General features: G+C 41.9%; 1 protein-coding gene across 9 annotated transcripts in view; it reads right to left on the reverse strand.

Annotated features, from left to right (window-relative positions):
• Cadps (calcium-dependent secretion activator 1) overlaps positions 1–13869 on the reverse strand; it is a 404419-nt gene that overhangs the window by 229530 nt on the left and 161020 nt on the right. The gene's annotated exons all lie outside the window — the stretch shown is intronic.

Raw genomic sequence — 13869 nt, forward strand, 5'->3', positions numbered from 1 at the left:
AACTTTGAGACGGCAAACGATTAAAGAAAAACTCTTTCTAAGATGTTGAAAAACTCCTAATAAGCCACCGTAAAATCATTTTCAACTTATATTTGGATTGTGTAGCTATTGCTCTAGCCACGCAGCCATTGCTCTAGTCCAGTGGTCGGCACGGCCCTATCCCGAGTTTTTTTTACAGAAAAAAATTTTAAAAAATATGACAAAATTACAATACTATCTGTCGGGTCAGGCAGCAGCACAGCGGATTAATGTTTATGTTTAAATAATGTTTAGTGTAATTTTTATACCCTTTCAGAGGGTATTATAATATTGGTCAAAAGTGTGCAACGCAATGAAGGAGACATCTTCGACCCTATAAAGTATATATATTCTTGATCAGGATCACCTCCTGAGTTGATATGAGCATGTCCGTCTGTCCGTCTGTCTGTCTGTTTCTACGCGAACTAGTCTCTCAGTTTTCAAGCTATCGTCTTGAAACTTTGCACACACCCTTCTATCCTTTGCACGCAGTATATAAGTCGGAACGACCGGAATCGGCCGACTATATCCAATAGTGCTATCTAACTGATTGATCGGAAATGGTATAACTTTGGTTTTTTAGAGTTAGAGAGTTCAAATGAGAGCTATGAGCTATTTGACATGAGAGCTATTTTTGGCAAAACAATATTTTAGAGGAATGAAATTGAGGCTGGGTTTGGCTGGAAGACACTTTGGAGATGTGTGGCGAATGTTTCAGCTCGGTCTTCGTCGCTGCGAGCCCAGCATCCCGAAGAGTTTCTTATCGGGGTGGTCGTTTCAATTGGGGCGCTAAGATTTGGGTGGGCCCTCCACCGGGGGTACTTTGTGCTTGTTGGCGAGAGATTCTGGATGTACCTCAGCTGTGCATTTTCTTCCTGTTGGTGAAGAGCCTGGTCGAGTGATCGGGTTGCTTACTTAAGGCGTTGTTTTGAAGCTCTGTGATCTGCTGGTGATCTGCTGTTTTGCCAATCACGACGCGTGCGCCTCTTTTCTCGCACGAGCTGTTCGATTTGCTGATTAGATTTGAAGTGTTTGTTTCGGTTTACATCTGGGTCTTTCCTATGAGGAGTAGAGATTTTAGCTGCCGCAACGAGTACTTCTTCCAGGGCGCTCCAAGTGTAGTCGATGTCCGATTCCATGTTAAATTCCGGGGCGAGTTCTATGTGGGCACTCACGTACTTTGTGTATTTTAGCCAGTTCGTTTTTGTCGTCGTCAGGCTGAAGGGGTGTTCGGTTATTTCTGGGCTTTGAATAAGCGTTAGAAGCACAGGCGAGTGGTCTGATGATAAGTCCGAGACTGCTTTGGTACTTATTAGATTGAGAGGTATTTTTTTTGTCACTGCAAAATCAATAAGTTCTGGGAGCTTTCGTGAGTCTGTTGGCCAGTATGTGGGACTTCCAGGGGAAACGTAGTCCAGTTTTTTTTTCACATTTATAATTGCATTGTACAATTGTCTTCCTTTGGGAGTCACTAGACGTGATTCCCAGTTCGTATGTTTGGCGTTGTAGTCTCCTGCGGCTATAAATCGGTCCCCAAGTGAATTGTAGAAGTCCATAAATTGTCCTTCCGAGATTGAGAAACGAGAAGGGCAGTAAACGGCAGCGATTGAAAGGATTCCGTTGCTTGACTGAATTTGTATCAATGTGGCCTGCAAGAAGTTTGTTGCAAACCTTTTGTGAAAGTGGTTTTTGATGCGTTACCTGATTAGAACTCCAGTTCCGCCGTGGGCTTTTCCATCTGGATGATCTGTGCGTTTCCACCAGTAGCATAACGTCAATATGGTTTTCGGTCAAGAATTGTGACAATTCTAGTCTATGCCGTGAGACACCATTGGCGTTCCACATTGATATTCGTAGTGCCTGCATAGATTATTTAAAGTGTTGTGCTACGAGCAGCTGTATTACCATGTTCTGATTTTGAACAAGCGTTTGCATGGTCGTTTTCACGAATGACATAAGCTCCATCATACTTTGTTGGAGGTAAGCATCATAGTTTCTGTTTTGCTGTGTGGCTGTTCTGGGGCCTGTTGAGCGCTTTGAGAGTTAGGCTGAATTGGAATTTCCCTTCCAGATCGTAGAGCATCGGCATAGGAGAAGCCGTTGGTGGTGTTTAGTGGACCGAAGGAGGATCTCGCAGCTTTGGCGAAGAAGACGTCTGGCGTAGTTTTTGACGCAATGTACGCATTCTGTGGATTTGAGTCGCTTGACGCATGCGACTCTTTAACTTCTTATACACCATACATCCTCTATAGTTTGCCGTATGGCTGTTTCCGCAGTTTCCACATTTCTTCACGGTACTGTCCTTGTTTGTCCTAGTGCAGCAAGCGGACTTGTGGGCGTCCCCGCAGACAACACAGACAGCCCGAAGTGTGCAGTAAGACCTTGTGTATCCATACTCTTGACAGTTAGTGCATTGCACTGGACCGTTGCGTTTATGTGGCTCTTCAACAATGATTTTTCGATGCAAAAGATATTTCAGGTTGAAGATTGGGTGGACTTCGTTCTTCTTCAGCGACCTGCTTTCTGGCTCGGGCTCGACCTTGAAGAGGGGTTGTGGCTTTTTGTCTTTATTTAGAATGTTAATAACAGTCTTGGCGGCGAAGCCCTTTTCTTTAAAGGCGGTTTTAATTTCCGCGGCGGTAACATCGGGTTCTATTCCCTTTACTACCACTTGTAGGCCCTTACTGCTTTTCAGCTGGTACGTGTAATGGTTTTTCTGTTCAGGGTCCAGATATTTGGACACGATTAGGAAGTGCTCTTCAGTCTTGGCTTGCACCTTTCTTTCATGGATGTTCCCTTTGATAAGCGGAACAACATGAAAGTTGTCACCGTTCCCGATCAACGACGAAATTTTGTTGACTCGAGCTTTTTTCCCTAATATAGATTGGAGGGGGCTTGGGTTTTTTTGCGGTGTCTTGGGCTGGTTTTCCTCAGCCTCCGCCAGTAGGGCAAATCTGTTAGTAGTGGATCTGTCTGGTTCTTTATCGATATTCAGGACATTTTCAGGATTAATTTTTGTTTTATTGCCTGCCGGATTACTCTGCGGGCTAAGCTTGCGCTTAATTTGGATGTAGCGATCCATTCCAGTCTATGTGGCCGTTGCCGCTTTGGCACTTTCCGAGGTTGTTGTTTTTGCACTCGCTGTAGTCGTGGAAGTCGCGGTACTTTGAGTTGCAGAGGTTTTCGCTGTTGTTGCAGAAGTTGTAGCGCTGCTAATTGTTGGTGCGAAATTTGTTTCCGATATTGGAGGGGGGGTTTTACACTTCGAACTCCATGACGCGGGAGTCGGAGTGAGCAGAGCGGGTGAGCAAGACCGTGCCCTTTGGGTTTCAGCGGTCAGTAAAGCCGGGTTGCTTATAATCGCCGATTTTTCCACTTCGGTATCGCGGGTTCCACTTCGGTAAAGTAAGAGTAGAAGCCGTTTCTTTGGTTCACTGAACTTCTACGCTCGTTCTTTTGATCGTTGCTCAATGAGCTCATTGCGTGGCTCTTATTTTTTTTTGAACAATGCCCTAGTTTTGGGTTAGCACATCACAACTGTTATAAAAAGCTTGTCTGTCGCTTTTAGTAAATTGTAGTTCAGCGTCTTTTCGCTTATTTACCCCAGATTACCCCAGATTTTTGATTACCTGTATTATGGTGCAGTTTTCCCGGAGCTCGGACAAAGCACGTCCGCTCAGTTCGGTAGTTCGTATAGTTATGATATATATATATATGAAATAAATATATATGAAATAATATATGAAATAAATAAAATTTTGGTGTTGTTTTTTTTCGATTTAATCGATGTTTTGTTTTTAAACATTGAAAATAATCGATGCACTGAGAATCGATTTTTTCCCAGCTGTAGCACTAACCATACAGCGTAAAGACTACCCATTTCATACAACTGGAATTGGATTGGATGCAAAAATTTTATGCGACAGGCCCCAGAGAGAGATCTTACCCTCTCTTATGCTCATCTTTTGTTCATCTTACGCTCATACTCTTATTAAATGTTTTCTGTTTTTCAGTCTCTGAAAAAAGCTCTATGAAAAAGGTAGGTCTGCGCTTCGATTGATCTTTATATATATGCGTGTCACACATTCACATAAACGGGTGCATGTGAGCGTGCGATTTTATTTCGAAGCCAGCGTACACAATTTTTTATTGTTCCAACTTTTCAGGCTTGCTACCCTAAGAAAATTCAGATATTAGTTATTGGGTGAAATGCCGAAAGAAATTATATTATTTGTTTAATTTTATTTAGCGTTTGGTGGGTCTCGACTCGATAGATGAAATTGTCTATAGTCATCCCATCTGGACTTCCGCTAAACCTGATATTCCAGCTGTTAAGAATGTGTCCAACCTTGACGGGCCGATATGCTAGGCTTAAGATTTTTTTTTTTTTTTACGGGTCTTTTAGAATTTGGAAATGGCTTGTGCATCAATAAGAGCATCAGCTAGCATTCCTGTATTCATCAAAAAGCTTAGAGGCCCAGACGACCGAGGGGCGCTCGAGAAACGATTTGTTAGTACATATGAAGCTATTTTTAACTTGTTAAGCTAGGAGGAGATAGTAAGAAAATGTAAAGTTCTATATTTTAAATTAAAGGTTCCTGTCCCTTATAGAGATGTTATAGAGTAGAGACCATTGTAGTTCGAACATAATACCCTAAAAGGGTCATGCAGTGCATATGTCGAACTACAATGGCTAAGGAGCAGAGGACTAAAGTTTCGAGTCCTTCTATTAGGAATGTTAAATTTTAAACGTGTTAGTAAATGCTGGCTATCTACATCCCCGTTAAAAGGGTTATGCAGAAAGACTACACCGAGCATTGTCCTACGATTTGTTAAGCTAGGTAAGTTTATAAGTAAAAGTCTGCTACTGTAGGATGGAAGCTAAAGATTTGCATCCCAGTATAGACCTCTAAGTGCGAATATTAAAATATTAAAAAATTAAACTTCAGACACATGTACCGTGCTCCAGTATCGGACGGACCAAAAAAATGAATAATGTTTTGGGTAAGTATGGGTCATTAAATTCTTTTGACCACCTTTTAATAAAACCAAGGACTTCTTTAGCCTTATTAACCATTAAGGAAATATGGTCGGAAAATTTAAGTTTAATGTCTAATAGGATGCCGAGATCATTAACCTCAGTAAATTTCTCTGAGGCAATCCCATTAATAGAATAAGTAGCTTGTTGAGGGCAAGAACGATAAAAAGACATATGTTTGCATTTAGATCCATTAAGTATTAGATCATTAGCTAAACACCATTTTTGAAAGTTATCAAGGTCAGACTGAAGACTGCATTGGGCAGAGATGGATTTGTACTGAAGACAAAGCTTTACATCATCTGCATACATAAGAACTAGAGAGTTCCTTAAAGCAGGGGCAAGTCGTTTATAAAAAGCGTAAATAATAACGGGCCAAGATGACTTCCAAGATGACTGACCAGACGGGACTGTATGTTTTTAAATAAGACTCTTTGTGTCTGTTTGGTCATCGAGAGTTTTCGATGCCGTAAATAAAAAATCAGAATTTAATTAATTTCAACGTTATAAACTTTATTCAGGCCGCATATGAAATTAGGATTTATGAACAATATTTGTAATCCAATTTAGGATGCGAGCGCAGTAAGAAGACGAACGAGAGTGGCGCCAACCTTGCAGAATAGGCTGAGCGGATGCTCGCTAACTATAAACGCCGAAGTAGCAAAGCCGAGCGGCCGAAAGAGAGTCGGCTTGCGACCAGCAAAACATCAGTTACTAATTAATTGTTGTGTTTAAATTAGTTGCTTGCTGCTTGACCCGACAGTGTCCTTCCATCTAAGTAGCTGGAGATCCACGTTAAGAGGTCTTTAGGAAAACTCAACAAAAAAAAGTTTTCTCAACAAAAGTGAGTGATTAACTGAATCAAAGGCTTTGCTTAAGTCTGTGTAAATTACATCGGTTTGATATCCCTTACAAAAGCTATCTATGACAAAGGATGTCAACTCCAATAAATTTTTGGTGATGGAGCGACTCTGACAGGGAGTGATAATCGAAGAGGAAAGGTGTTGCAAATGAGGGGTAATTAATTTTTCAAATAACTTTGGAATTGCCGACAACTTAGAGATGCCTCTGTAGTTGGCAGCCTCGGACTTTTTCCCTTTTTTATGTAGGGGAATTATAAATGATTCCTTCCACTTAAGGGGAAAAATCAAGGTTTCCAAAGATAAGTTGAAAAGTCTTAGAAGAGGTTTGCACAGAGCCCTGGCGCAATATTTTAGCACACACCCTGGTACTCCGTCGGGGCCTGGCGAATAAATGGGTTTTACCCTTAAAAGACCAGATAATAAGTTGTTCTCAGAAAAAAACGGACAGAAAATAAGATTTGCTGCTTGAATGTTATATGCGTAAGGCTAATCAGTCAATTTAGGCGGAGAATAAGTTGGTTGAAAAAATTCTGCGAATAGATCGCCAATGGCCTGATCAGAGGTCGCAGAGGAATTTTCAAACGTAAGCAGGGGTGAAAAAGATACATGTTTACACTTTGTTTTTTCAAAATTATAAAACTGCTTTGGATCCTGAGTAAATTATATCCGGCAGCGGTCAATATAATTCCTTTAGCATTCAACGTTATGCACGGTAAAAATCGACCGAGCTAGTAGGTATCTTGAAAAATCAACACTACTGCAGGTTTTTTTGTATTTTAGTAAGAGCCTATTTTTATTTTTTTTTAGGTTAGTAAGGCACCTTGTATACCTAGGAGGATTTATTGAAGCGGACGGATATTTCCATGGATAAATTTTTCTAAAGTGACTGTTTATGAATAGTGGACTGTATTTTGGTTTTTATTATAATTTTATGCATTTATTTTCACTATTTAGCGGGTTTACAATGTTTTTAAGCGGGGTTGCTATCAGCGAGCGGTTGCACTTAATGTCAACAAGAGAATGCGGCCGGAAAAAAAGAACTGAAAAAGAACTGAAAAACGATCGCGTGATGTTCTAATACTAACGCATTGCACTGCAATTTCGGCTATGCGTGAGAGCTTAAAGCTCCCAAATGGTAAACAAGACAATGATGTGCGCAAAAATAGGTACGATAATAAGAAATTAATTAACAAGTAAAGAAGCAAATGTAATACTATTTAAATGCAAAATAAAGACGAACTATTTCTCAACATACCGGCCCCCCTGTACGACGGTTCAAAGGAAGCACAGCAATTTTCGTAATAGGGCGCTTGTAGATTCCCTTGGCGGTTTTAACGGTGACCACCCGGACCCTCTGATCCTGGCCAGGATGAACTTCGGTGACTCGTCCTAGCATCCACTTGCTTGGCGATTGATTGGGCTCCTTCAGCACAACCAGTGTGTCCACGGCAACATTTGGAGCATCTTGATGTCATTTCGTGCGAGGTTGAAGCGTGCTGAGATACTCGAGATTCCAACGTTTCCAGAAACCTAGAACCTTGGCCTGTAGTTGTCTCCAGCGCTGCAGTCTGTTGATGTTTACATCCAGGAAAGATGGTTCTGGTACCGAAGTGAGAGGCTGACCTGTTAGAAAATGAGAAGGAGTTAGCGGGTTAAGACTGTGATCGCTAGGTGCGCTAAATCCGATATAGGTCCACGTCGAGACCAAAAGCGTTTGAAAGCGGCTATAAAGGCGGATGTCGTCAAATCGCTGACCAATTCTATGTGAATCGCTTTTGTAGATAGGCAGACAAAGATCGCAAACCAAGCTTTGCCAAATCTTGGTGTCCGGCCTGTCAATGTTTTGATTGACACAGGTCCAGCATCCAGTGTGCAGGAAACATCGGGCGGGTTGAACTCGAAACTCCGGTAAATCAGCCATAAGTTGAGAACTCGTGTGTCTTCGCTGCAGAAACCAAGTTCTGCAATTGAATACAGTTTTGCGGACGAGGTTCCGAGCTCCTAGAATCCATTACCTTTGGCGTAGACTATGAAACGTGTATTCGACTCCAGCGTGTAACAATGCAGCATGTTGATAGCGAACTAGCAGACCAGCTATTGGAGATTCCTTAGGAAGGAGAATGGGATGCTTTGCGTCATAAGTAGCTATAGAATTATCGATGCGACCACCAACACGCATTACTCTCTGCTCGTCTAAAAAGGGTGTGTAGAGAATCAACTTCGATTTCTTCGACAATGGCTGTCCGGTAGTTAACTGCTTGTACTCCACGTTGAAGAACTCCTCTTGAGCGTGCGTAAAGATCTTAGCTCGTGCATATTGTAGCTCCCACGCCGATAGGAATGGTGAAAGTCGATTCCTCTCACGAAGACGATGAACGAAGCGAAGGCAGTAGCTGACTATCCTTAATAAACGGGACCATGAGGAGGATTTGTTGATCATACAAGATAGCGAATTTCCGTCGTCGGAAATGTGTAGATTAACTTTCGTTTCAGCCTTCATCTCTAGGCAGGCCTCTTCTTCTGTCGACAGAACAAACTTAGCTTTAACAGGTGGCCAAGCTGAACGTGACTGAGATAGCCAAGGTGGTCCATTCCACCATATTTGATGTTCCACGAGGTCCTTTGGCAGTACTCCTCGCGATGCGCAGTCTGCGGGATTATCACCACTTCGAATATATTGCCAGCAGCTGCGTGGGCAAACCTCTAGAATTTCAGCAGTGCGGTTGCAAACATAGGTGTTCCAAGACCTAGGCGGAGAAGATAGCCAATGCAGGACTATTTCAGAGTCTGACCAACAATTGATTCTGGAAATAGGAACAGTTAATGATTGCTTGACCAGATAAATCAGTTTAGAGAGTAAATGAGCTGCGTTTAACTCTAGTCGCGGTATAGAGATAGGCTTAATAGGGGCTACGCGAGTTTTAGCCATAATCAATTTGACAGCATATCCATTGTTGACTTCGACGCGGCTATAGATGACGGCAGCATACGCTTGAGATGATGCATCAGCAAATCCGTGCAGTTCCATTTCTTGATGTGGTGCAGATATGTAGCGAGGAACTCGACAAGTTTCTAATAAATGCATTTCCGATACAAACTGTTGCCATCGTGTACATAATTGCTGCGGTAGAACTTCATTCCAATCGACAGAACTTAGCCAACTATCTTGAAATAGGATCTTCAGAAAAACAACAGTTGGCGAAAGCAAACCCAGCGGGTCGTAGATCTTGGCTAGTTCTGAAAGTAATATGCGTTTAGCAAGAGCAGTTGTAAATGCGGGGGTTTCTAATTTGAAGAAAATATAGTCCGGTTTTGGTTCCCAACACAATCCCAGGACTTTAACAAATCGAAATGAGCGGTCTTCCTCTAAATCCTCTGGTGGATACTCACAAATCTCCTTTGGCAACGACTTTAAAAGGGCGTAACAGTTTGAGCTCCACTTTCGCAATTTGAATTGAGCTTCGATAAGAAGCAGAATCAATTCATCTTTAAGTGCAATGAGATCCTTGATGTTGTCGCATCCAGTAGGAATATCATCAACGTACGCGTCTCTGTTGAGCACGACAGCAGCGGTGGGATACAATTCGGCATAGTCATTCGAGAGCTGTTTAAGAACTCGAACTGCAATAAACGGCGATGAAGCTAATCCATATGTTACTGTCAACAGTCGATAATGATCCAGCGTAGCGTTTTCATCCTTCCTCCAAACAATGCGTTGGTACTGTGTATGTTCGTCCGACACCAAAATGCCTATAAACATCTTCTCGATGTCTGCACAAAATACATAACGATGCTGACGAAATCGAAGGAATACTCCAATTAAGTCCCTTTGAATAGGCGGTCCTATATGCAATCGCGAATTAAGAGAATGACCCGTGGAATCCTTTCCAGAGCCGTCAAATACCACTCGGCAACATGTGGTAGTACTATCTGGCTTAAAAACTGCATGGTATGCCAAATAGTTGTAGCGTGCGGGATCCTCACCGCCTGCAGCAGCCGGAATCAATTCCATATGGCCTCGATTTAAATAATCATCCATGAAATCCACATATTGTTGTTTGAGTGCGGGGAATCTTCTAAATTTCCTTTCCAAAGCGGCGAAGCGGTTTAAAGCCTGTGGCAAAATGGAGCCAATTGGCGTGCGGGGCTCCTTGAATGGGTATTGAACAATATAAACACCATCTTCTCTACGAGCATGTGTTTTCAGAAAATGTTGTTCGGCGGGATCACTGGCGTCTATCGTTGTTTTATTCGGATGCACTTGTTCCATGTCCATAAATGAGCAAACTAAGGAATCCAAATCTTCATAAGCGTGATGAACTTGTGCGTGCGTAGATGCTTCGTTACAATCAGTATAGCTGCCTGTAATAAACCACCCAAAATTATTATGCAGTGCGATGGGGTATTCGATACCAAACTCTCGGCGATGTCCAGTATATAAGTTCCACAGCTGATCAGCGCCTAAGATAACGTCGATTTTGCCCGGAGATCCAAACGTCGGGTCAGCTAGCGGTAGGCTGCGAATCTTGGTCCAAATAGTTGCATTTGATTTGACCGTAGAAGTTAGAGAACTCATAATTAGACAAGAGACTTCCAATGATGCAGTCGTGGTTCTTGAGAGTAAGATGAAGCTAGCGCGAAGCTAGCGCGACCTCGGCTAACACCAGCCGGGTTAGCACCTAAACCAACTACCGAAATGCGGGCATGCGTGGTCTACATGAGGTCTCGTTTCCCCATGTGTCAATTACATTGGCGACAACAGTTGGCATTGTTGGATTGTTGGCCCTCTCCAAAATATCGAGTCGAGTGCGCAGGTGCCACAGGAACCGATCTTGCTTCAATCGGGTGTACTAACGTGTGATGCTTAGCGTTGCTCTGACGGCAAGTGTTCGATGAATTACAATCCCTGACTTGATGCGATCGACTCAAGCAGTTGAAGCATAATTTTGTATCCTTGGCGAAGGTGCGGCGGCTGACTACATCCAGTGCCTTGAATTCATTGCATGAATATATAGAATGCTGTCCTTGGCAATATATACATTCGCGAGACGACTGAGTTGATCCACTGGCATGAAAGGCGGCTTGGCGGTGTCTACTCTGGGCTGGTCTTGAGGGTTGCATTGCGGGTAAATCCTGACAAGACTCCAAAGTATCACAATGAGCGAAAAGAAAGGCGAACAGATCATCTATGGTGACGTCTTCAGTGGCCGATATACTGTAGTTGGCCCAAGCTTGTTTAATTTCTGAACCTAACTTTGACAGCAAAATATGAATGAGCCATACATCGAGGCTGTCACAGTTTAGCGCATGTAAGCCTCTAATGCATTCGTCGGCCGAGTCAATTACCTTGCGTAATTCTGCAATATTCGAATTGTTAGCGGTTGGCAACGATAAAAAATTCTGAACAAACGATCGAGCGATGAGCGACCTTTTATTATAACGATTTTCTAATTTTTTCCATGCGTCTTGGTAATTATCATTACAGACGGCAATATGTTTAATTAGGGACAGTGCTTCTCCCTCCAGATATGGAGAGCACTTGGAGAGCTTTTCGTTACTATTTACTGAGCTTAAGAACAGATCACTAAACTGGCTCCAATCCTCATATTTACCAGAAAATGTGGGAATCCGAATTTTCTCAAACCTTAAATCAGCAGTTCCCGATGAAGTATGTAGTAATTTTCTCCAAAAGGTTGTTTTGTCCCTCAAATAGGCGTTCCACTGTACTTGAAAATAGAATGTTCGACTGGTCCTGTCCATGATCTTGACCTCCCATGTCCTTGATGGCGTTACTAAAAATAGCATGCGCGGCGTAGAAGTTGTCTTCGTATTCGGGTATGTCCAATCCAGGGTCGTCATATCCCTCCTCCAAGTGAAATTCCACTAAATCATCTGAGAGCTTCATAAAGTGGTTGAAAGTGGCGACCAAACGCTCCAGCTTGAATTGCAATGTTTCCACATTTTCACATCTTTGTGAAAACTCCACAGCACTGTTGAGGGTGCGCGTTATTTGCCCCTTGCAGGCACCACGTTGTTGAATCGTTCTATGCATTATCGCGTTCATGACGAAAAAGCGGTAAATTTGTCTCTAATGTTCACAAAAGTAAATGCACAAATAAACGCGGGTATCCGGCTCGAACGGACCAAAATTTGTTATGTTTATGAATAGTGGACTGTATTATGGTTTTTATTATAGTTTTATGCATTTATTGTCACTATTTAGCGGGTTTACAATGTTTTTAAGCGGGGTTGCTATCAGCGAGCGGTTGCGGTTAATGTCTACAAGAGAATGCGGCCGGCTTGCAAAACGTGCAGAAAAAGAACTGAAAAACGATCGCGTGATGTTCTAATACTAACGCATTGCACTGCAATTTCGGCTATGCGTGTGAGCTTAAAGCTCCCAAATGGTAAACAAGACAATGATGTGCGCAAAAATAGGTACGATAATAAGAAATTAATTAACAAGTAAAGAAGCAAATGTAATACTATTTAAATGCAAAATAAAGACGAACTATTTCTCAACAGTGACGTTAAGATCAGTGCATGACAGAATCTTATTTGCCACGCATAGAGACATCTGATCGATACCAGGAATAGTTTCGATAGAGACCTTCAGCGTGGGGTGATATGGATCCTCTGGGGTTGAAAGGGGGAAAGCTCTGGAGAGAGCAGTACCATCAGGATCAGATACAAAGCATAAGTCTAAAAGCCGACCTAGCGAATTTCTAACATGGTTAATTTGACCTAGGGACATGTCAAACGTGCCCGCGGTGAAGTCATGGTGAGTGATAAGTGATAAAGATGGTGAGTTAACTACGGTGGACCACTTTAATTCTGGGATATTGAAGTCGCCCAAAGCGATGACCTGGTCACGATCATTCATAAGATTAAAAACGCGGGCGGTTCTAAAAATGTGGGCGGTTTAGACGAAGGCGGTTTATATGAACATGTAATTTATAAAGATTTTAAGGACAAAATGATTTTAATGCAATAAAATGCCATCAAACTTTTGTGATTTAACCTCTTCAGAAGCAAGAGTAGAGTCTACCGAAATGAGGACTCAACCCCCCCCCTTCGCTGTGGTCGATCCCGTCTAAAAGTGGTGTACTTACTTACCAAGTTTCTGTAAAGGCTATAATATGGGATGCAAAGAAGGAACTATCAAAATATAGTTTGGGGAGTTTGCTACATAGCCCCCTAGTATTCTGATAGTTTATTATATAGAAATAATAGTTTATTTAGGTTAGTGGACGAAGAAGAGGGGGAAGGTTGGTCAGTAGTTCTAATGTGGGAAAGTTTCACTCCCACTGGTTTAAAACCATTTTTTTAACGGAACTAGGCTGATGATCGTGGACGAAAATGTTCTCTGGCCTAAAACTGGGTGAACAAATCGTCTTGAACATCAGCGCAGGCACACGAATCTTGAAAGAAGACGTGCGCCTTACATAAGTATATTTGAATTTAGCTATGTCCTCCACCTTTATATCGGCTTTAGTTTTGGCTTTGATATAAGCAGAGGTATTAATCTCTGAAGTATCAGGGGAAAGCCGACAAACAAATATATGTAACCGTATATACGATACGGTTTAAGGATGTAGTCTCATGTGAGAGGTTGAAAAAATCGATTTTTTTTTTACATATTTCGATAGTATTGTTTATTAAGAATGTACTGTTAAAGTTTCAAATAAAAATATCAAATAATGACAGAGATACAGCCCATAATCGAGAGCGCGCCTACACCGAAAAGTATGAGTTTCTCGGTAGGGTCTAAACTTTAAACGCGTTTTTCTCGGAACGACATTTTTGTGGCGCAGGTGATTCACAAAATTCTCTGGTACCGATCTAGCTGAAATTTGGATATGTTGTTCTAAAAAGTAACACCTCTGTCCCGTACCAGAATCATTTATTTTTAATGATTAGTTTTTTTTTTATCATTAATTTAATTTAATT

The sequence above is a fragment of the Drosophila bipectinata genome, chromosome 4, assembly GCF_030179905.1.
Source record: "Drosophila bipectinata strain 14024-0381.07 chromosome 4, DbipHiC1v2, whole genome shotgun sequence".
NCBI classification, from domain to species: Eukaryota; Metazoa; Arthropoda; class Insecta; order Diptera; family Drosophilidae; genus Drosophila; species Drosophila bipectinata.